This window comes from Pongo abelii, chromosome 18 (assembly GCF_028885655.2).
Source record: "Pongo abelii isolate AG06213 chromosome 18, NHGRI_mPonAbe1-v2.0_pri, whole genome shotgun sequence".
NCBI classification, from domain to species: Eukaryota; Metazoa; Chordata; class Mammalia; order Primates; family Hominidae; genus Pongo; species Pongo abelii.
In genome coordinates this window covers 31437006-31459674 of record NC_072003.2, presented here as the reverse complement: position 1 = coordinate 31459674, position 22669 = coordinate 31437006, and the positions used below count along the sequence as shown (strand labels likewise).

The 22669-nt window shown below is 54.2% G+C and overlaps 1 protein-coding gene across 1 annotated transcript in view; it reads right to left on the bottom strand.

The window, feature by feature from the left end:
* The window catches only part of SBK1 (SH3 domain binding kinase 1), a 30525-nt gene extending 9770 nt beyond the window's left edge, over positions 1-20755 (bottom strand). The window contains exon 1 of the mRNA XM_024233120.3: positions 20638-20755. The gene's annotated coding sequence lies outside the window, so the exon portion shown is untranslated. The remainder of the gene's footprint in view (positions 1-20637) is intronic.
* Between the last annotated feature and the right edge of the window lie 1914 nt (positions 20756-22669).

Below are 22669 nucleotides of genomic sequence, written 5' to 3'. Positions count from 1 at the left end.
CTTCTCCCGATGCGTTCTTGCGAGGGTTAAGTAAGTTAACAGGCATGAAGCCCTGGCATGTGACAGGCAGTAAGTGCTCCATAGGTGCCCAGGCTTGCTGTGTTGTTCTTGTCATCATCACCGGTTTTCTCTCCGGCTGAGCAAGGGCGGGCAGGCATGGCTGGAGGCTGGGAGGGGGTGAGCACTCCATGAGCCCCGCATCCTCTCCCAGCCCAGCGGCTCCCTTCCAGGCCCCAAGCCTCTCCTCCTCCTCTGCCTTCCCCTTCACTCTCGGCACGACCCAGCCTCCCACTTCACACGGAGAGGAGGAACATCAGGAGAGAACTTCCTGGCCTCCCACCCAGCCCCAAACGGAGCTCCATCTGCACCGTCCTCTCAGCTGGCTTGGGAGGAAGGAGCCCTCCCCTTCCCGCCCTGCAGCCTGCTCCCATCCCTGTCTCCCCAGCCTCCTGCCTCCCTCCATTCATGAACCAGCTCATCTCCCCTGTCAGTATTTTTTTTTTTAAAGACAGGGTCTCGCTCTGTCACCTAGGCTGGAGTGCAGTGGCGTGATCTCAGTTCACTGCAACTTCTGCATCCCGGACTCTGGCAATCTTCCCATCTCAGCCTCCTGAGTAGCTGGGACCACAAGGTGTGTGCCACCACACCTGGCTAATTTTTGTATTTTTTGTAGAGATGGGGTTTCACCATGTTGCCCAGGCTGGTCTTGAACTCCTGACCTCAAGCAATCCTCCAAAGTGCTGGGATTACAGGTGTGAGCCACCGCACCCAGCCTCCTGTCGTTTTTTAAATTAAATTAAATTATTTTTAAACAGGGTCTCGCTCTGTTGCCCAGGCTGGAGTGCAGTGGTGCCCCCATGGCTCACTGAAGCCTCCAGCTCCTGGGTTCAAGCAATCCTTCCACTTCAGCCTCCTGAGAAGGTGGGGCCACAGGCGTGTGCCTCCACACCCAGATAATTTTTTTCATGTTTTATTTATTTTATTTTGAGACAGAGTTTCCCTCTTGTTGCCTGGCACAATCTTGGCTCGCCACAACCTCTGCCTTCTGGGTTCAAGCGATTCTCCTGCCTTAGCCTCTCAAGTAGCTGCAATTACAGGCATGTGCCACCACGCCCAGCTAATTTTTGTGTTTTTAGTAGAGACAAGGTTTCTTCATGTTGGTCAGGCTGTTCTCGAACTCCTGACCTCAGGTGATCCGCCCGCCTCGGCCTCCCAAAGTGCTGGGGTTACAGGCGTGAGCCACCGCGTCTGGCCCATATTTTATTTTTTGTAGAGATGGGGTCTCACTTTGTTGCCCAGGCTGGTCTTGAACTCCTGGGCTCAAGCAATCCTCCTGCCTCGGCCTCCTAAAGTGCTGGGATTACAGGCCTGAGCCACTGTACTTGGCCTCCTTGCCCCTGTTCCAACAGGACCTTCCTCTCCAGCAACTGTCTTTTCTTTCCTAGCTCATTTCCACCTAAACATGTGCCCTGGCCTCGCTCATTCCACAGTCCCCTCCACCAGAGGTAGGAACAGTGCCAGGCCCAGAGAACCCGGTCCCGCATGCCCTTCCTCTCTACTCTAGCGTGCTGACCCAAATGCAGACATGCCACTTGCCACCATGTCTCCACGCAGTCCCAGCTCTGGGCTGGACAGCACTGGGTCCTTCCCGCAGCCACCAGCTGGGCTTACATGGGGCGACATCTCCGCGTGATCGTCTTTCCCTGGTCTCAGGCTTGGAAAAATCTCTTCCAACCCCTGTGAAATGTCCACCCACCACCTGGGTGATGAGGCTTCCGAGTTAGAAAACTGAGGCGACCGCGGCAACACCAGCAGGGCGAGGCAAGGCTGCTTCTGTGCAGGCCTCCCCGGGGCCTGCGCGTCCTTGGGCCCTTTCTGTGTGGACTGTGGGGCTGTCCCCCAGGGGCTCTGATGAGCACGCAGCCCTCTTTGCCTCAAACTCCTCCCCACGCCCACCAGGGAGACGCTGGGCTGCTCCCCTGACCTACTTTTCCTGATGCGTGTGGAGTCCCCAAGGGCTGCCGAGGTGGGCGGTCCACGTGCATACAGCACACACATCCACACGTGTGCAATCCTCCCGCCTTGGGCTTTGGCCCTGCAAGGCCACCTCAGGCTGTTCTGTGTCCCCTGGGAGCTTAATTGGTGGCCACCAGTGGCTACAAGCCCTCCCTGCCTCCCACACCCAGGGACGGGATGCTTGGCTTATCTCTGCCCTTTGGCGTGTCTGCCTCAGAGTTGCCCTGGGAAGGGCTGGGCTGGATCAGGGACACAGCCCAGTGGGCTCAGTTTGGGCCCCATGTGTACCCCCCACTGTCAGGTTCAGCCCATGCTCTGACCACTACCCCACACTGCCTCTCTATGGCTTTATTTAATGCACTTATTTTCTTTAATTTTTTTTTTTTTTTTTTTTTTTTTAGAAACAGGATCTTGCTCTGTTGCCCAGGCTGGAGTGCAGATCATGGCTCACTGTAGCCTTGAACTCCTGGGCTCAAGCAGTCCTCCCATCTCAGCCTTCTTGTGAGTAGCTAGGACTGCAGGTGTGCGTCATGGAACACAGCTAATTTTTTATTTTTTTGTGTTTAGAGATGGGGTCTCGCTATGTTGCCCAGGCTGCTTTTAAACTCCTAGCCTCAAGTGATGATCCTGCCAAGCCACTGCCGCTGGCCTCTCTAAGGCTTTAGTGTCCTCTATTCTACCTCCTCAATTCCTGAAGAGTCTCTCCTGCCTGTTCCACCTCCCTGCCGTGCCTCCTCATCACCAGGTCTCACTCCTCCAGGAAGACTTCCCTGCTGCCCTCACACGTGTTGACTCCTGCCTCTGCTGAACAGCAAGATTCACAGGGGCTGCCTGTCCCTCTCTCAGGGCCCTTGTTGAATACCTCAGCTGTGTCCCTGTCTGCCCATCAACAAACCAAGAGCTCCCCAGGAGCAGGGGCTGGATTAGATTCACCGCTCTCCTGCATCCCTTTCCTGGTTCCCAGGTCTCAGCTTTGGGGGTCCCCCTACTGTCCCCTCCCTCCTTCTTCTCCTTCCACACCTCCCTCTCCCTTCAGGCCTTTTCTCCGCAAGGTGTCAGCAGGAGACAAGGAATTAATCCACGCGCCCATCCCTGCCTCTGCGTCATCCACCAGGTACATGCTGCCTCTGACCCAGTTCCGACGCACGTGGCGTCGGAGGCACAGGGGGAGCAGTGGGCCTTGAGGCTTGGCCTTGATCCTAATGTGCGCCACTTTTTTGCTGGGTGACCTTGAGCAAGTCACACCACTGCTCTGGGCCTCTGCTTCCCCATCCCTACAATGAAGAAATAAAGTAACAACAATAATAATGGCACCAACATTCACACAGGACTTACCACCTGCCTGGCCGTTCTCAGGACTAATGCACTTAATCCTCACAAATACAAGGTAGGCATTATTGTTAGCTCCACTTAAAAAAAATAGAGACAGGGTCTTGCTATGCTGTCCTGACTGGTCTCCAATTCTTGGCCTCAAGCAGTCCTTCTGCCTTGGCCTCTCAAAGTGCTGGGATTACAGGTGTGAGCTGCGGCACCGGCTTTTGAGATGAGGAAACAGGCACAGAGACTAGATAACTTGCCCAAGGTCACACAGCTAGCATTGGTATTGGCTCCAAAGCTGGTACCTTTCACTCTCGTGCTTTCCCAAGGCAGGATGTTGGGAACATCGCACCCAGATTCTCCAGCCAGGTGGGGAAACTGAGGCCCAGAAGACGGCCGAGTCTCAGTGGGAACTCGACCCTCAAAGTATTTCGTCATTGGTCGTCCCTGCCTCCACTTGCAGGAGCAGCTGTGGATGTGATGGCTGTGAACTTGCCAGCACCAGGCAGCGGAGGCCTCTCTGACCTCTGTTCATGCCGGGCAGTCAGCGCCGCATCTACCCACACTCAGAAGGGTGGAGGAAGGGCGCACACACCTCACGCCTCAAGGGTGTGTCCTCACTGGCCCCAAGGGAGGCCTCCATCTGCCATCTGTGTTGCTGAGGGTGGGTGGGGGTCCCCCCTGACTTCATGGCAGTAGTCACGGCTCTGCCACATGCTGGGAGGGCCACCGTGGTGGGGGAGGGTTTCCCAAGCAAGAAGCAAGACTGAGCCGCCCACCACTTCCTGCTGGCGGTCGGCAAGCGTTGGCACCACCCTTATGAAACGACACCCAACTCATCGTCTGGCTCAGGCCTACTTTGGAGTCCTTGTTGCTCTCCCCACCAACACACACACGGATGCACAAGCATCCACACAGACACACATGCACACATGCGCACACACACAGACACACATGTATACACAGACCTACATGGTGTGGCCAACTTGGAAAAATTTCATTCATTGAGTCCTCACAAAACCCCTGAGAACGGGGGGTGCTTCCTGTTATTTTATTTTTTAAAGCATTTGCATCTGCTTGAGACGAGGTTTCCCCATTTTGCCCAGGCTGGTCTTGAACCCCCAGGCTCAAATGATCCTCTTGCCTCAGCCTCCCGAGTAGCTAGGACCACAGGGATGTGCCACCACGTCCAGCCTGAATTCCTATGTTGAAAAAACAGCTTAATTGAGGTAGAACTTATATACCACCTAACTCCCATGGAGTGCACAATTGAGTGATTTGAGTAAACGTAAAGGGCTGTGCAGTCATCGCCACACCGAGTGATGCCTTCTATTTAACAGACAACAAAAGAGGCCCAAGAGGTGAATGATTTGCCCATAGTTATGACACAGACAGCCAACTGTCCCTCAGCAACACATGTGTCCTCTCCTATACTACAAAGTCGGGCTGGAGAGCGGCCATCCAGCAGGGAACCACACAGGCCAGCCATGTGACTGGCTCCCCACTGGAATGTGCACAGAAGTGGTATGTGTGTCGCCGTCAGCCTGGGGCTTCAAAGGATCAGGGAAGGTTTACCTGTGCTCTCTTCTTCTGCGGCTGGTTTGATGCAGAGGACTCCAAAACCCCAGAAGATGGTGGAGCCACAAGAGAAGAGGCACCTGGGTCCCCAGGTCACTGTGTGGAAAGCCTCCTGCTGTGGAGGATTGCCCGTCTGCATTGTTGTGGGAGCCACTGGGAAACTTCGATCATGTTTGGCTGCTGGGATATGGGGGCTTGTTTGTTACAGCAGCTGGCACTACCCCAATTCAAGGGTTATGCAGCAAGTAAGCAGAAGAGCTCAGATCTGGGGCTGCATATGATGGCACCTGTAGTCCCACCACTTTGGGAGGCCGAGGTGGGAGGACTGCTTGGGGTCAGGAATTCGAGGCTGCAGTGAGACCTGATCACACCACTGTATTCCAGCCTGGACAACAGAGTGAGGACCCCATCTCTATCAATTAAAAACAAAACAGAACACACACACACACACACACACACACACACACCAAAGAACGCCAGGCACGATAGCTTATGCCTGTAATCCCACAGTTGGATTGGGAGGCCAAGGCAGGTGGGTTGCTTGAGCCCAGGAGTTCAAGACCATCTGGGTAACATAGCAAAACCTCCATCTCTATCTACAAAGAAACAAAAAAATTAGCTGGGCATGGTGGCACATGCCTATAGTCCCAGATACACGGGAGGCTGAGGTGAAAGGATCGCTTAAGCCTGGGAGGTCTCAACAGAGTGAGACCCTGTCTCAAAAAAAAAAAAAAAAAGCCCAAGCATGGTGGCTCACACATGTAATCCCAGCAATTTGGGAGGCTGAGGCAGGCAGATCACTTGAGATCAGGAGTTTGAGACCAGCCTGGACAACATGGTGAAACCCCGTCTCTACTAAAAATGCAAAAATTAGCCAGGCGTGGTGGTGGGCGCCTGTAATCCCAGATATTTAGAGGGCTGAGACAGGAGAATTGCTTGAACCTGGGAGGCAGAGCTGGCAGTGAGCCAAGATCATGCCATTGCACTCCAGCTTGGGTGACAGTGAGACTCCGTCTCAAAACAAACCAACCAACCAGAGAGATTAGATTTGAACCTCAGCGTGTTCAACTCCCTGGAATGTGGCCAGAGGAGGTTAACCAGGACAGTGACAATACTGGGCACCAAGTGACAAGGACCCAGTTACAGAAGTGGGTGGAGAGTGACCAGCCTGTAAAGAGAAGATGGCTTGTTCCTATTCTGCTCTGTGGGAGAATAATTATGCTGGCAAATATTTCTTGAGCATTTACTATATGCCAGGCACTGTGCTAACCACTGTGGATTAAATCTATTAGATAATAAGCACAGCAACCCTGGGAGGTGGGTGCTACCATCACTATCCCCATTTTACAGGAAGAGATATTGCTATGGTTTTAATGTCCCCTCCAAAACTCATCTTGAAATTTATTTATTTATTTTTTCTTTTCTTTCTTTCTTTCTTCTTCTTTTTTTTTTGTTTTTTTTTTGTTTTGAGACTGAGTCTCACTCTGTTGCCCAGGCTGGAGTGCAGTGGCATAATCTCTGCTCACTGCAACCTCTGTCTCCCGGGTTCAAGCGATTCTCCTGCCTCAGCCTCCCGAGTAGCTTGGATTACAGGCGTGAGCCACCATGCCCAGCTAATTTTTGTATTTTTAGTAGAGATGAGGTTTCACCATCCTGGCCAGGCTGGTCTCTAACTCCTGACCTCAAGTGATCCACCCGTCTTGGCCTCCCAAAGTGCTGGGATTTCAGCTGTGAGCCACCATGTCCAGCCAATAAATGGTAATTTTTACTCTGTCATTCTAGAGACAGTGAAGCATAGTGGTTAAGCTTTTGGATACTGGAATGATGGTGCCTGAATTTGAATCTTGGCTCTGCCACCTACTGGATGGATGATCTTGAACAAGTGACATGACCACTCTGTGCCTCAGTTTCCATATCTGTGTATTGGGGTTAATAAGTCTCTGTGTCATAGGACATTGTGGGGATTAGATGAGTTCATTTACATGAGGCACTTGGTACATGACAGGGGTTCCCTGAGTGTCAGCTATTTATCATCACTTGCCTCCCCGTTGGCATCATCAACCTATTCTAGCACCCCCAGCCTCTCTGTTCACAGCGGCCGCTGTTACTCACAGCCACCCCCATCTGTACTGCACTGTGCTGGGGCTGGGGCTGGGGCTGGGGCTGGGGCTGGGGCTGCTGGAGGGAGACAGCACCTTGCCCTGCAGATGCCCTGGCTTCTAGCCCAGCCCTGCCACTGACTTCCTATGTAACTTTCGGCAAATCACTGTTCCCCTCTGGCCATCAGTCTCTGTGCCTGTAAAATGGGGCTAATGATACTTTGCGCAGGCCCTTGGGAAAATAGCTATGTGCCTACAGGGTCACATTCAAGAAAGTCAAGATATAAAAAGTTACAATTTCCCAAACACGTAGAGAATTATTCACCCAGCGTTTGTCACACCCTGGCTAAGTGCTGGGAATAGTGAGATGAGGAAGGCACAGGGCTTGCTTTCAAGGAGCTCTTCGGTTTCTCGCTGGGTTGTTAATCCCCTTCAAGGCCTATTCAGGTGCCACCTCCTGATTTAGGAAGCCACCCTGATCCCTATTGCCAGGGCCCTCCTTGGAAATGTTGGAGCCCTGACCATTGCCCTGGCCTCATGGTTATCTGTGTCCACATTTTATCTGCCTCTCTGATTTGTGGGCTCATTCCCACTTGTCTGTTGCATTGCTCTAACATAGGCACCCCATGCCAACACCCCGCACAGTGCCTGAGCCCGAATAGCTTGCAAGTTACATAAACTCAACTCAAACCAGCTGAATTAAGCCAAAAAGGAAGTATATTGATTCATGAAACAAATGTTCAAGAGTATAATTGGCTTTAGGCATGCTTGGCCCCAGAACTCAAAGTCATCGGAAATCTCTCCACCTTTCTCTCCTCTCTGCTTATGTCCTTACTGCTTTATTTTCAAGCGGGATCTCCCCTTCCCCCATGATGGAAAAGCCAGCCCACAGCAGCGGCACAGCTGTGTCCTGCAGCTTTGCAGCCCAGGGTGAGAGGGTCCCTCTTCCCTGACGGCTGCAGCAACAGTCCTGGGGCCGGATCTCGGTGGGTCACCTGGGGCCGGATCTCGGTGGGTCACCTGGGGCCGGATCTCGGTGGGTCACCTGGGGCCGGATCTCGGTGGGTCACCTGGGGCCGGATCTCGGTGGGTCACCTGGGGCCGGATCTCGGTGAGTCACCTGGGGCCGGATCTCGGTGGGTCACCTGGGGCTGGATCTCGGTGGGTCACCTTTGGTTGCTTGTTCATCTCTGAACAAGTCACAGTGACCTAGCAGATGGGATCGATCTGCTGATTGGCCAAGCCCTCCCTGCAAAACCATGGTGGAGACATCCCTTCCAAACTTCACGGGCAGAGAGAGGGCCATTACTGCAAGGATGAGAAACTGATGTGGAACAGAAAACCACATGCCCATTCAAGAATCCACTGAAAATATGTAAGCAAGGCAAGGATTGGGTCAAATCTGGTTTTAAGACAGTTTATCTGACTACGTATATAAGAAAGATCAGGGCTGGGTGCGGTAGCTCACGCCTGTAATCCCAGCACTTTGGGAGGCTGAGGCGGGTGGATCACTTGAGGTCAGGAATTCAAGGCCAGTCTGGCCAACATGGTGGAACATGTTGAAACATGGTCTCTACTAAAATACAAAAATTAGCCAGGTGTGGTGGCAGGCACCTGTAATCCCAGCTACTCAGGAGGCTGAGGCAGGAGAATCGCTTGAACCCAGGAGGCAGAGGTTGCAGCAAGCCAAGATTGCACCAGTGCACTCCAGCCTGGACGACAGAGAAAGACTCTCTAAAAAAAAAAAAAAAAAGAAAGAAAGAGAGAGAGATCGGGGCCAGGTGTGGTGGCTCACACCTGTAATCCCAGCACTTTGGGAGGCTGAGGCAGGCGGATCACCTGAGGTCAGGAGTTTGAGACCAGCCTGACCAACACGGTGAAACCCTGTCTCTACTAAAAATACAAAATTAGCCAGGTATGGTAGCACACACCTGTAATCCCAGCTACTTGGGAAGCTGAGGTACAAGAAACACTTGAACCTGGGAGGTGGAGGTTGCAGTGAGCTGAGATGCACCATTGGACTCCAGCCTGGGCAACAAGAGCAAAACTCCATCTCTAAAAAAAGAAAAGAAAGAAAGAAAGATCTGGCGGGGAGAAACCTCGAGGTGAGGGGTCATATGGAGGTGCAGAGAGTGGGCTTGGTCCTGCAGGATAAGGGAATTCAGTTCTGGTCCCCTTGCCTTACAGAGAAGTAAAGTGAAGCAGGTGAGAGAGGTCAGAGGTGCTCAGGGCCTGAAGTTCCACCATATGGCTGCTGAGGTGGGAGGATCACTTGAACCCGGGAGGTGGAGATTGTAGTGAGCTGGGATGGTGCCACTGCACCCCAGCCTGGGTAACAGAGTGAGACTCCGTCTCAAGAAAAAAAAAATTACCATTTATTTTCTCAGTGTGCTGAGACTTTACATTGCTGCTGTCAATCAATCTTCACGGCAGCCCCATTTTACAGATAAGGACACTGAGGATCAAAGGGGTTAAGCAACTTGCCCAAAGTCACTCAGCTCCTGAGTGGCAGAGCCAGAGACTGAACCCTGAACGTCCCACTGCTCTATCTCCCCTTCTCTATTCTCGGTCTCTGGTTCGCAGCGCCAGGCCTCTCTCCAGCTCCACTGTCTTCAGCACCACAGGCGTGGACAGCACCAAGGCCTGTCCAGCATTAAGTGCGAGGCTGGGGGAGGTTCCAGGATAGGGAGCCAGGCACGGAGGAAATGCCGCAGAACTGGAACCCAGGCCCCCAGGGCTGGAAAGGCATATATGGATGTACTGCCATTCATTTGACCAAACTGTGAATGACAGACACTTGGGTAGTGGCTAACCTTTTGCTATTACTATAAACAATGAGTAGCCTTGTACAGAAGTCATTTTGCACGTGCAGGTGAGGTGAGTCCGTATGATAAAATAGGCTTGCTAGGTTAAAGGGTGAGTGAGTTTGGAATTTCTGGAGAGTGCCCAACACCCCCCATCCCACCCCACAGAGCTGTGGCACTGAACCTCTCCCAGCCACGTAGGAAGGGGCTGCTTCTTGGTGAAACACAGCAGCTGTCACTAGCTCCCTCGCCCTCCCTGGGCCTCAATGTCACTTTGGGACATGGCCAGACAGTCCCAGGTAGTTAATATGCTACCTTGCAATGGGGGAAAATAGTGGGTGTGGTAGCTCATGCCTATAATCCCAGCACTTTGGGAGGCCAACAAGGGAGGATCACTTGAGCCCAGGAATTCGAGACCAGCCTGGGCAACATGGTGAAATCCCATCTCTACGAAATTTTTTTTGAAAAGCAGGCAGGAGTGGTGGCATATGCCTGTAGTTCCAGCTACTCAGGAGACTGAAGTGGGAGGATTTCTTGAACTCAGGAATTCGAGGCTGCAGTGAGCTATGATTGCACCACTGCACTCCAGTCTGGGTAACAGAGCAAGACCCTGTCTCAAAAAAAAAAAAAAAAGAAAGAAAGAAAGAAAAGAAAAGAAAAAGAAAAAAGAAATAGAAGTAAGAACAGGTTTCTCATTTGTATTTGCATAAAATAACTCTAGAATCAACACTAGACATTAGCAAGGTGCTTAGCCACCTCAGCACCCAACCTGGTCACTCTCCACTCACTCCCACCTCTCTGGGCCATCATCAGTCACCTCTCAGCTACCACATAACCTACAAACCGGTCCCTGCCTCCAAGCTCTCTCAACACAGCTGCCAAGGAGCATTCCCTTACTTCCAGGCTCAGCAGCCTCTACTGGCTCTCATTGTGTTCCAAAGCCGTTACCATGGCCCTCCATTTACCCTTTGGACCATCTCCTCCTCATCTTCTCCCTCCCTCTGCTCAACACGCTGGTCCCCCCAACTGTTCCCTGAACATGCCAGCCCCCTGTCTGGGGGCAAGTCCCTCTGCCTTCCCCTAGATATCCACAGCACAGCTCATTCCCTACAAGTTCTGTTCAAATGACAAAATGACACCTTCTCAACCAGGGTTGCCCTACTGCACTCCCGACCCCCCATCCCCTGCTCTATTTTTTTTCCTGGTAGGATGTATCACTTTCTCATGTATTATATAATGTAACAACTTCTGACATCTATTATGACTGTCTCTTTTCCTCACTAGAACTTAAGCAGCTGGAGGGCAGGGATTTTGCTGTCTGGTCTTGTTCACTGCTGTATCCTCCAGCTGCTAACATGTGCCTGGAGTATAGTAGAAGGCACTTAGTAAATGTTAGTTGAATAAATGAATTAACCTCTGAGGAGAATGGCAGGAACTGGGTGAAAAGGGGTAGGGTAGGCATGAAAATTCCTACTGGGTACAATCCAGTTGGGTCTGGGGAGTAAAAGGAACCAGGAGACCAGACAGTGCCAGAGAGGGGTTGCACCTGCCCGCCCACCTGCCTGCACCCCCAGAGAAGGGCCAGAAGAGAACAACTGCCCCCTGAATTCCCACAGCAGGCCAGTCTGTGCTCAAGAAGGGGGGGAGGAATCTGGGAGCCCCCTTCATACCCTGCCCACCTCCCTCTGTGTCCTGAGGTGGGGGTACCAGCCTGGCTCTCTGCCTTGTAACACCTTCCCTGAAGGATGTCCCCGACCTTCACCTTTGTTTACTCCAGTGCAGAAATCTGTTCACTTGTGGAATCTCCTATTCACTGCCAGAGGGTGGGGGCCACCAAGCCAGGCTAGTGAGGTGCTTGGAAAGACTCTGGCCTCTGCTGTTGGTCCCAAGGAGCCCTGGTCAGCCCCGGCCAGCCCCTCCTTCTCCAGTTTTCCAGGGGGTGAAATGAGCTAAGCTACTAGTTCTGCCTTCACGGGGCACCATGAGGCTCAGGACCTTCTTCCCTGAAAAATGTCCCATGTAGCACATGCATACTTCTACACACAACAGCAGAGACAGGGCTCCTGGGAGCCCACAAGCCTCTAGATAAGGCCTCTCCCTCCCCTTGGTCCTCAACACAAATACAGACCCCAGCAAGCATTCTATTTTGGCTCACAAAGAGGAGGAGGAGAATATTCTCAAATCCCCTCCTTGTCTTCCCTTCGGGGTATAAATCCTGGCTCCATCCCTTCTTAGCTGTGTGACCTCGGGCAGTTTGTGCCACCTGCCTAAGCCTCAGTTTGCCCATCAGTAAAATGGGGCTGAGAATGCTCATTTAACAGGATGGGGCACAAAGTGGGTGTCACTAAGAAGTTGCTGGTCAGAGGGGCCTGGACCTTGGATCTGTGGTTGACTCTGCAGGTGAGCCTGGGGAAGGCCTTCCACTCACTGTGCCTTGGTTTTCTGTTCTGTAGATGGAGGCCATTTGGCTCTGCTGAATCTCACCCCTGAACCCACTTGAGCCAGAAGGCACTGTAGGGATCACCTGACCCCACTCCTCCACTTCCCACATGAGGAGCCTGGAAGGAAGAGTCCAGACTTTTCCGAGATCAAGCTGCAGACACTTGGACATTCTTCCTCACTGCCCTCCCCACCAGGGGCAGCCTGGGGTTCCCGGGGCTGTGAACTCCCGTTTGGCTCCAGCCTCTGCCTCAGCCTCCCCTCCCAGCTGGTGCACAGTCCACCCCTTCTCGGGGCACATCTTTGGTGGCTATTAATAGCTTGTGACGCTGCCTTCCTGCAGCTGGTGCCCAGAGCTGGAACAGGCTCTCTAGCCTCTCCTGCCCTCCCCAGTGAGGCACTGTGGGAGGCAGGGGCCCTGGGTCCTATCCTCCTGGCTACTGGAGGGTGCAGGGCCCGGCGCAGCCCCCGGGGGTGTGGGATAAGCTGGGGAGGTCTTCCCAGCCTGGCTGCCTGGGTGAGGCGGGTGGCCCAGCACTCAGGGGTATCAACAGGAGTGGAGGACGCTGGGCACAGTAGGTGCCCACCACTGGCTGAGAGGCAAGGGGACTGGGCTGAATGTCTACCAGTGGACAAGTGGTGGTCTCTGGCGAGATGGCTGGGTGAGCAGGGGCCCCAGAAGAAATGGGCCCTTCTCCAGCTGCATCCTTCACCTCCTTCGCCTCCCTGAGCTCCTACACTGGGACGGACTGAAGACAGCCCAGCCTAGAAGCCTGCGGTCCAGGTTCAGGCTTTCACCACCATTTCTAGCCTGGAAGCTTTGGATCTGCCACTTACCGTCTCCATGGCCCCATTTCCCCATCCTCAGTAAAGTGAAATAATAAAGTAACAGTGCAGGTTAGGGTATTATTAGTAATAGCCAACATTTATGAGCCACTGAAAGTATAAGCACTGTATACATATTGACTCATTTCAACTTCATGACAATCTCAGGAGAAGCTATTATTACTCCCCTTACATCTTTTACAGCTCAGGAAACTGAGACTCTGAGATAGAAAACTTGGCCGGGCACAGTGGCTCACACCTGCAATCCAAGCACTTTGGGAGGCTAACGCGGGCAGACGGCTTGAGCCTAGGAATTCAAGATGAGCCTGGGCAACATAGCAAGACCCCATTTCTATAAAAAATTTAAAAAAAAAATGAGCCGAGCATGGTGGCATGCGCCTGTGGTCCTAGCTAGTTGGGAGGCTGAAGCAGGAGGATCACTTGAGCCTGGAAGGTCAAAAGTGCCATGAGCTGTGATGACGCCACTGCACTCCAGCCTAGGCAACAAAGTGAGATCCCATCTCAAACAAACAAACAAACAAACAAACAAACAAACAAACAAAAGAGAGATAGGAAGCTTAAGTGATGTGTCCTGTGTCACACAGCTAAGAAGTCATGTAGAGATTATCTATCTGGCTCCAAAATATTCAATAAGTATTTGTTGAGCACCTACTATGTACTTGGTACTATTTTTGGGTCTGGAATACATTCGTGAACCAAACAAACTGTCCTGCCCTCAAAGAGCTCATATTCTAGTTTGGAGGCACACAATGACAAAGATGAGCAGGAGATGTGTGTCACGCAGTGAGAAGTCCTCATGGAACAGCAGAGCAGGGAAAGAGGCAAGGAATTGTGGGTGGGAGGCCAGCCCATGGAGAAGGCTGCATGCACATGGGCATTGTGGCGGGCGGGCTCTCCTGGCAGAGGGCACTGTGTGGAGGCCTAGAGGTGGGACTTGCTGTGTGCACAGGGATAAGGGAGTGAAGGGCAGGAGATGAGAGCAGAGGTGAGAAGGGATGGCTGTTGTCATTCAGGGCCTCCAAGGCCATGGCGGGGACCTGGCTTCCACTCCCAGTGGGATGCGCTCCAAACCCCAGACCTGAACAAACCCTTCTTGAAGCCAACCTGGCCTGGAGAAGTGAAAAGTGACAGTGTCAACCTGACCCGACCAGACTCAGAAACTCCGAGGCCAGCTGTGGCAGCGTCGCACACTGTTCTTGGAGTGGAGCTGAGGAGGGGGTGGGGGAAGCTTAGAGGTTTCTTGGGGAGGCCTGGGGCCAGAGCTGCAGATTCCTCCCTGGCACAGTTCTCACTGCCATGGCCCCGTGGAAGCGGAATCGCGGGGCGTGAGATCTAGGCCTGGAGGTCAGGCGAGATCCCATCAGGTCCATTTGATTGGCCTTGGCTTGTGGACCATGTGTGAATGGCATCAAGGGAGGCAGACTCTTCCCTAAATCCCAGCTATGGAATCTTGAGGAAACAGCTTCACCCATACACCTCCAGTTTTTCCATCTGTAAAGATGGGGCTAACTTTCCCTTTCTGCTCAGGGCTTTGAGGACTCATATGAACAACAAACCCTTAATGGGTACCGGGTGCCATTCACGGCACTTTACATTCATTCTCTTACTCCTCACAATGACCCTAAGAGGCAAGTACTAATATCATCCCCCTTTTTTATAGATGAGGGACCTGAGGCACAGAGAGATTAAGCACCTTGTCCAAGGTCACACAGCTGAATCTAGGGATTGTGTTTTTTACCATTAAGCTGTGTATCTGCTGGCCCCATTGCGCCTCCTGGAGACACCGAGGGTCAGGGCTGGCAGGCACCTGAGCTCCCAAGGTGGAAAAGTCTCCTCTTTGCAAAGCCTTGAGCCCTGGCTCAGAAAGTCACAAATTATGCTCATGGATAGGTAAACCCCTTCCAGCTATGGTGGGGGACCCTAACAAACCCAGAAAAGCTGCCCTGGAGGCAGTGGGGGCCCAGCGCTGTGCAGCCTCTCTGGGCCCAGATCAGGCGGAAGAGGGTGGTCCCCTCCAGCCCCACCCCTGCCCGGTCTCCCAGCCCCTTGGGGCCATCCCAAAGCCCAGAGGCAGTTGGAACATCCTCGGCCCCTCTGGTGGTTGCTGAAAGCCATGCGGAAGGAGTGCTAGTGCAGTGGGAGGTCACAGCAGTTCCCTGGGCCTGGATCGGCTCATTTGCATACCCCGGCAGGGAAAGCCAGAGCAAACACTTAAGCAGCAGGCCCTGCTCAAGCACTTCATCTGCAACAGATCCACTTAATCCTCACAATGACTTTAGGAAGTGGCAGCTATTATTGTCTCCATTCTACGTCAGAGGAAACTGAGGCCCAGGAGACAACTGACCTGCCCAAGGTCACGCAGCCAGAGAATGGTGGAGGTGGGCTTCAAACCCGGGCACTTAGACACTGGCTTCACACAAACCTTTGGTGGCCCACAGAGCTGGGTGCAAATCCTGACTCTGGGGTTAACGTGGTGCTGTCCTCAGGGCTAAATGAGAAAACGCCATCCAGTACTGAGCACTTGACACTAAGAGATATTCCACTGCTTCCTCTCCAATCCTGACATCACATGGTTTCCCAAGGTGGGGCTGAGCTGGACCTGTCCTCTCTCCAGGTGTGGCCAAGCAATGATGGGGCGGTGGGAGGGTGGCTGGGGAGGAGAGGGGACTTTAACTGGCCTTTCCAGGCCTAGCTGCCACCCCTTCCTGAGACCTGAAAGGGGGAGCAGGAGGCGAGCCAGGGGAGGGGTGGTTTGGGGAAGACTTTGGCCTGGGGCCCATCCTTCTGGGGCAGAAAGTCTCCAGGAAACTCTCCAGCAGAAGGCAGCAGGCGCCTCACGTGGAAAGCATAGGCTGGGAAGGAGGAGGGCTTTACCCACAAAACCACGGTCCCAGCCCTCAGGCAGAGTGCTAGGAGAGGCTCAGGAAGGGCCTCCACCCTCACCCACACCTGGGGCAGGGGCAAGCTCCACTTCACAATGCTATCCTGCCTCCCAGAGGCCCCTTCCCTTTCTTGAGGACAGAACCAGAAGCCTCTGCCTCCCTAGACCAGCTCCCAAGGAAGCGTAATTGTGGAGGCTCAGTCACCCACCTGCCGACGCCCCATTTAATAAGGGCCAATAGTTAGTGTGAGCATTTTTGATATGGGATACCCTGTCCTAGGTCCCTTTCATTCTTTAGCCTGCTTAATCCCCCTGATGATGCTACAAGACAGTATTATCCCTCTTTTATAGACAAGGGCACTGAGGCCCAGAAAGGGTAAGTGCCTTGCTGAAGGTCACACAGCAGCTCAGTGAGCTTCAAGTCCAGGCAGAGTCCAGAGCCTGAGCTCTCCACCATGGTGCTCTGGTACCTCCTTTGACCTCAGGTTGCTGGAGACCTGTGTTCAGAAAAAGGGTGCACTCCCTTCTAGAGCTGTGCCCAGTGACAGGGGCCTGCTGCTGGCCCCTGGCCCAGCTACTCCACAATGCCCATCAGTTTCATTTCTGTTCAGGAAATGTCAACTTTTGTTTCTTTTTTATTGAGACGGATTCTTAGTCTGTCACCCAGGCTGGAGTGCAGTGGCACAATCTTGGCTCACTGCAACCTCTGTCACCTGGGTTCAAGCAATTCTCCTGCCTCAGCCTCCCTAGTAGCAGGGATTACAGGAATATGCCACCACACCTGGCTAATTTTTTGTATTTTTAGTAGACACAGGGTTTCACCATGTTGGCCAGGCTGGTCTCAAACTCCTGACCTCAAATGATCCGCCTGTCTCAGCCTCCCAAAGTGGTGGGATTACAGGTGTGAGCCACTGCACCCGACCAATATTTTTTAGTAACTCCTATAATTAGGCCCCCAGCTCTCCTGCCTGACCAAAACTTAGACCAGCTTGGACTTAGTCCTAGAAAGTTAGAAGGAAGAAACTTACAGCTGCCAAGAAGCTTTCATCCAGTTCTTCTGTGGACAGAGGGGTGAATGGAACCCTGGACAGCAGCCCTGCCCCAAGAGTCTTGAGAAAGACCTGCACCTAGAACCAGGTCAGGAGGGGAAGGGAAGGACTCGGGTTTGCTGTCCCTGGGACACATGGGGCAAGTGGGACAGAGAAAACAGGTTTTTGGTTGCTGGATGTCAGTAGTTCAGGGGTAAGGGTGCAAGATGGGATCAAGAGCGGAAAGTGGAACCAGGCTGGAGAAGTTCAGGCTCACTTCACCACATAGCCCTTAAGACCCTGGATGGACACTATTCTGTGCACGTTCTAACTTGACCATGGGGGTGGCAGGGAACACCCATGAGTGCAGAACACACAGAGACAAAGGTTGCCCACTGAACAAAGATTTTTTGGGCTGTGGATGGTGGCTGATGCCTGTAAACCCAGCATTTTGGGAGGCCGAGGCTGGTGGATCACCTGAGGTCAGGTGTTCGAGACCAGTCTGGCCAACATGGTGAAACCTCGTCTCTACCAAAAATACAAAAATTAGTTGGGTGTGGCCGGGTGTGGTGGCTTACGCTTGTAATCTCAGCACTTTGGGAGGCCGAGGTGGGTGGATCACGAGGTCAGGAGTTCAAGACCAGCCTGGCCAAGATGGTGAAACCCTGTCTCTACTAAAAATACAAAAAATTAGCCAGGCATGGTGGCGGGTGCCTGTAATCCCAGCTACTCGGGAGGCTGAGGCAGAGAATTGCTTGAACCTGGGAGGTGGAGGTTGCAGTGAGCCGAGATTGTGCCACGACACTCCAGCCTGGGTGACAGAGCGAGACTCTGTCTAAAAAAAAAAAAAAAAATTAGTTGGATGTGGTGGTGGGTGTCTGTAATCTCAGCTACTCAGGAGACTGAATCAGGAGAATCACTTGAACCCAGGGGGCTGGAGGTTGCAGTGAGCCGAGATCTTGCCATTGCACTCCAGCCCGGGCGACAAGAGCAAAACTCTCTTTCAAAAAAAAAAAAAAAAGATTTTTCTGGGCCTGCAAACCCAGATGCCAGCATCGGGGGCCAGGAGGTGACCTAAGGGAGCGAATGGGCTGCCTGGGGGTGGACTGGAAGGCATGGGCCCTGTCTAAAGAAGGTGGTCATTCTTCTGCTGTGGCCTGGGGTTTTTCAAGAAGATCCGATTTTTCAAGAAGATCCAAAAATCAGCTTTTGCATGTGAAATTGCCTCCCCACTGACAAAGGCAAACATGTAAACTGCACTGGACCAACAAAAATCGTCTATAGGCTGTATTTTACAGCACGTGCCCTACCATACGCTGGGCTCTGAATTAGACAACGCTGATGCAGTGTGGACAAGACAAACCTGGTTCCCGTCTCCTGTAGCTGAGTCTAGATGTGGAGACAAACTCTCACTGCACATGTAGACACACGCCACTACCTCCAAGCCACCAAGCCACCAACCAATCAAATTCAGCTCTCTACTATGTGCCAGCTCAGGTCAGCTCAAAAAGGGAGGTGGAGGCAGAAAACTGCTCTGGAGCCATCCTAGAGTGGGGCTTTTCAGGTCAGAGGAAGAGCACGTGACGGAGGGAGAGAATTAGAGGACACGGAGGAGATGGGCTAGGAGAGGTGGTTTAGGGCCAGGCTGCAGTCCAGAGACTGTCTGGACTCAGCGACTTGATTCTGGACTCAATAGAGAGCCACTGCAGGTTAGTGAGGAGGGGAGGTCTTGCTCCTTGTCCTCCTCTGGCCTCCTCACAGTTTGCCCTGGTCACGGTGACTCAAATTTCTGCTCTTCAGCCTCTGGTTCCACTGCCTTGCCTGTGGGGTGTGTGACAAAGCCCTGGGCTTCTGGGAACCCCCACTGGGGGGAAATGAACTCCTTCAGCAATGGGTAGAGCAAACCTGGATGCTTGTCCTGCCCAATTTCGATCTCCATCCGTCCTTCAAGCTGCAGAGAGGCTCACTCTCTGTCATTTTCTCTGGGAAGTGCCACACGCTTGCCCAAGGTCACTCAGTCTTCAGGGCACCTGATTCCCCCACAGCCTGTGCTGAAAGTGGCTGCCTCAATTGTCCTGAAATTGGCAGGAGGGGCTGCCAGAGTTCTGCCCGCATCAAGTGCCCCCCACCCTCTTCTCCTGCTGGTCACATCCTCACCCTTGGGTCAGTGCCAGCAGCAGGTGGGGTGGGGGCACTTGCTGCTGGGAAGGTGGGAGATGAGGAGTCAGCCACCCAGACTCAGGGCTCCCAAGGCTGTAGCAGCACAGGCCTGGATCAGGTGCTTCAGGTATAGGGTCAAGAATCTGTCAGCTGGACCTGGCCAGGTCCACCTCAACAAGCCCAATGGGACGTGCCCAGGGGTCTGATGATCAGGAGACATCAAGAAAGGAGATAGGAATGAAGTGGGGAAAAGGACCCTGACTCTAGCACATGGTCCATCACAGACATCGGTGAAAGGTTTGTTGAATGAATAAGTGAAGGAGCTACTGGCAGGGCTAGCTGTACCCTGGGTCCTGCCTTCCCGAGCCTCAGTTTGCGCACCTATCAAATGGGTCCAGCATCACTGCTTGTCTGCAGAAGGCTCAGAGAGAAGAGATTAGGGGAACTCCCAGCAGCCGAGAGTGTGTTCCTTCCATGCAGTGCAGCCCCTTCTCAGGATCTCTGATTCAGGATTTCAGGGTACAATGTCCCCTAGGGCCTCTCGGCTTCCCCATATGTGGTAGAGCCTGGGGTTCATGACCTCACTGAGGGCCAGGCTGGGGTACAGCCGTGTATACTACCTGGAAAGCCACAGCGAGACCCTGGAATTGGCCCTTGTTGTCTGGGATACATTGAGCCAACCCTTGGTTTAACCTGGGTGTTCTCCAGGTTAGGAGGGGAAGGGAAGGACTTGGGTTGCTGTCCCTGGGACAAACGGGAACAGAACGGTGCCCTGACCTGAAATGGCTTCTTCATCTTGGCTACCTCTCCTCCCCAGAAACTAGCGCCTCACTTTGGGGGGTACTTACTCCCTCCCTGTCCCACAGGGAGTACAAAGTATGGTCTAGGTAAAGACCCCCAGTGTGGCCTGGGTCGGGCAGCAGAGTCACAGGGAAGATGCGATTCCCATTCATCCGCTCAAACACACCCCTTCCCCGCACTCTCACAGACAAAGACACACACCCAAAGCCCCCAGCCATCACCCAGGGCCACATAAGGCAGCCCCCCTCACCTGTAGGCACCCCCAAATTTTCCCCTCTCGGGGGGACTTCACTAGAAGCTCAGCTTGGCCGTGGGGGAGGGGTATTCACACTCCAAGGACCTGGGGTCCAACCTCCAGGCTCGCAGCTTTTGCGGGGGACTCTCCGCCCTCTTCCCCCCTCTCCATGGCACAACGGGCTCCACCACCACTCCCCCGTGGGGCCGGGGAGCTGCGCCCGAGCCTCAAAGCTAGGGAGTGGGGTGGGGGAAGGGAGAGGAGGAGGGGGCGGCTCCTCCAAGCGAGACACAAAGAGACGTCCTTCAGCCTCGGCTCCATGGCGACGCTGGGGAAGGGGGAGCGCGCAACCCGATACTTCCTTCCCCACCTGCAGGGGTATGGGGACCTCGGTGGCCACTCACCTGCCGCCCCTCACCTGGGCCCGGCTTACCTGGGCTGGGGCCGCGGGGACGCCGCGGCAGGGGGCCTGGGCGCCGTCGCGGTCTTCGTCTGCCCGGCCCCGGGGGCTCAGGGCGCCACGACCATGGACCGGGGTGCAAGCGGTGCCGCCAGGGGCTCAGTCGCCCCAGTCCTGGAGCTTTGGGGGGGGGATCCCCGAGGCTTCTTGCTGGTGAGAGTGTCTCTTGCTGTCCCCGGCTGCCTAGATTTGGGATTTCTGTGTACCGGAGTTGGGGGGAATTGGGATCCTCTGATCTAGGGGCGTTCTGAGCTGGGTCTTCTTGTCTTGAGGTGTGGAGTTGTAATGACCGGATCTTGGGAGGGGGTTCTCGCAATCCCGGCCTGGGGCACTGCGTTCTAGGTCTTGGGGGGGCCCAGACTGAGGAGGGGGAGTCCTTGCGGTGCCGTAGGGGGCTCCCTGTCTTCTAAATACCGAGGAAGTCTCCGCTTTCCCCGCAGGGGAGACGCTCCGTGTCGGATCCGGGAGGGCCCCCCCTCTTCCCCGAGGCTCGCTGGATCCTGGATGTGGAAGGGGGCTCCCCGCGCTCCTTGGCTGCGGGGGCTTTACTGGGTCCCGGCCACCGGCGGGCGCTGGAAGCCCCTCAGCCGCTGGGGGGCTCGGTCGCCGCCGCTACGAGCAGCCCGGCCCTGCGCTCCCGGCCCCCGGCCTGGCCCGGGCTCCGGCTGCGGCTCCGGCTCGCGCTCCGCCTGGTGCTCGGGCCCCGGCCCCGGCGCCCGCCCGGGCTGCGCTCCATCGCGGCATCGGGGCTCCGCCCTCCAGCCGGCGCGCACCTGCCCGCCCGGCCCGCGGCTCCGCCCTCCGGCTCGCGCGCCGCCGCCCGCCCCTTTGTCCGTCCCGCTCGGCGCGCGCCCTCGCGCCAGCGCGCTCACCCGCCGCGCGCCTGCCCTCCCGCCGCGCGCCGCGGGGCGCAGATTCTCCCCGCGCGGCGCCCCCACCCCCTTCCGGCCGCGCTGGGTCCTAGCGCCGGTGGCTCCCGAGCTGGCTCCCACCCCCCACCCCCCACCCAACCCCTCCTTTTCTAGGTCATAGCCCACGAGGGGGCGAGAACGAGGTTACAGAGGACTCGGGGGAGTCTGAGAGGGTCACCTGGTCCAGCTTTCTGGGCCCTGCGGGACCAGACTGCCCCAGACTGTCCCAGTCTGTGCTTGTGGGGCGGAGCCTGTGTCTGTTTGAAGGAGGGAAAACAAATCCAGGTTCTGCATTCGGATATGCATTTCATTCATCCATGCGTCCGCCTGTTCCTCCGCCTGCCTGCCTGCGCTTTCATCCATCCATCCGTCCGTCCATCCATCCACCCATCCATGCATCCTATTTCCAGCGAGACCTCAGAGAACTCACAGTCTTCTTAGGGAAGAGGTCATAAACTTGGGCCTGTGTGGATGCCCTATCCAACCAACTGAGGTCGCCTTTGCGATCCCTGCTGCAAATAGGCAGTGACTAGTCCAGTAGTGCAGCTGGGAGGAACTGCTCGCCGGATAGAAGGGAAGAAAGGAGATTCTAGGCAGAGGTAGCAGCAGGTTGTAAGGGATGTTGCATTGTCTGTTTGATAACCGGAAATTGGTGGCCTGGATGAAGTGGGTGGATGAGGGCAGAGATGAGATAGGGACAGCTCGTCCTTCCAGGCCCTGTTCTTTCTCTTCCCTGCAGCTCACTCTTTCCCTAGTGAAAGCCCCCATAGGACGCCTTTCCTATTTCTTTCTTTTTTTTTTTTAAGCTTCAAGCTTCAAAAGCATTTCTTTTTTATTCTTTTTAGTATTATTATTATACTTTAAGTTTTAGGGTACATATGTACAACATGCAGGTTTGTTACATATGTATACATGTGCCATGTTGGTGTGCTGCACCCATCAACTTGTCATTTAGCATTAGGTATATCTCCTAATGCTATCCCTCCCCCTTCCCCCCACCCCACAACAGTCCCCGGTGTGTGATGTTCCCCTTCCTGTGTCCATGTGTTCTCTTTGTTCAATTCCCACCTATGAGTGAGAACATGCGGTGTTTG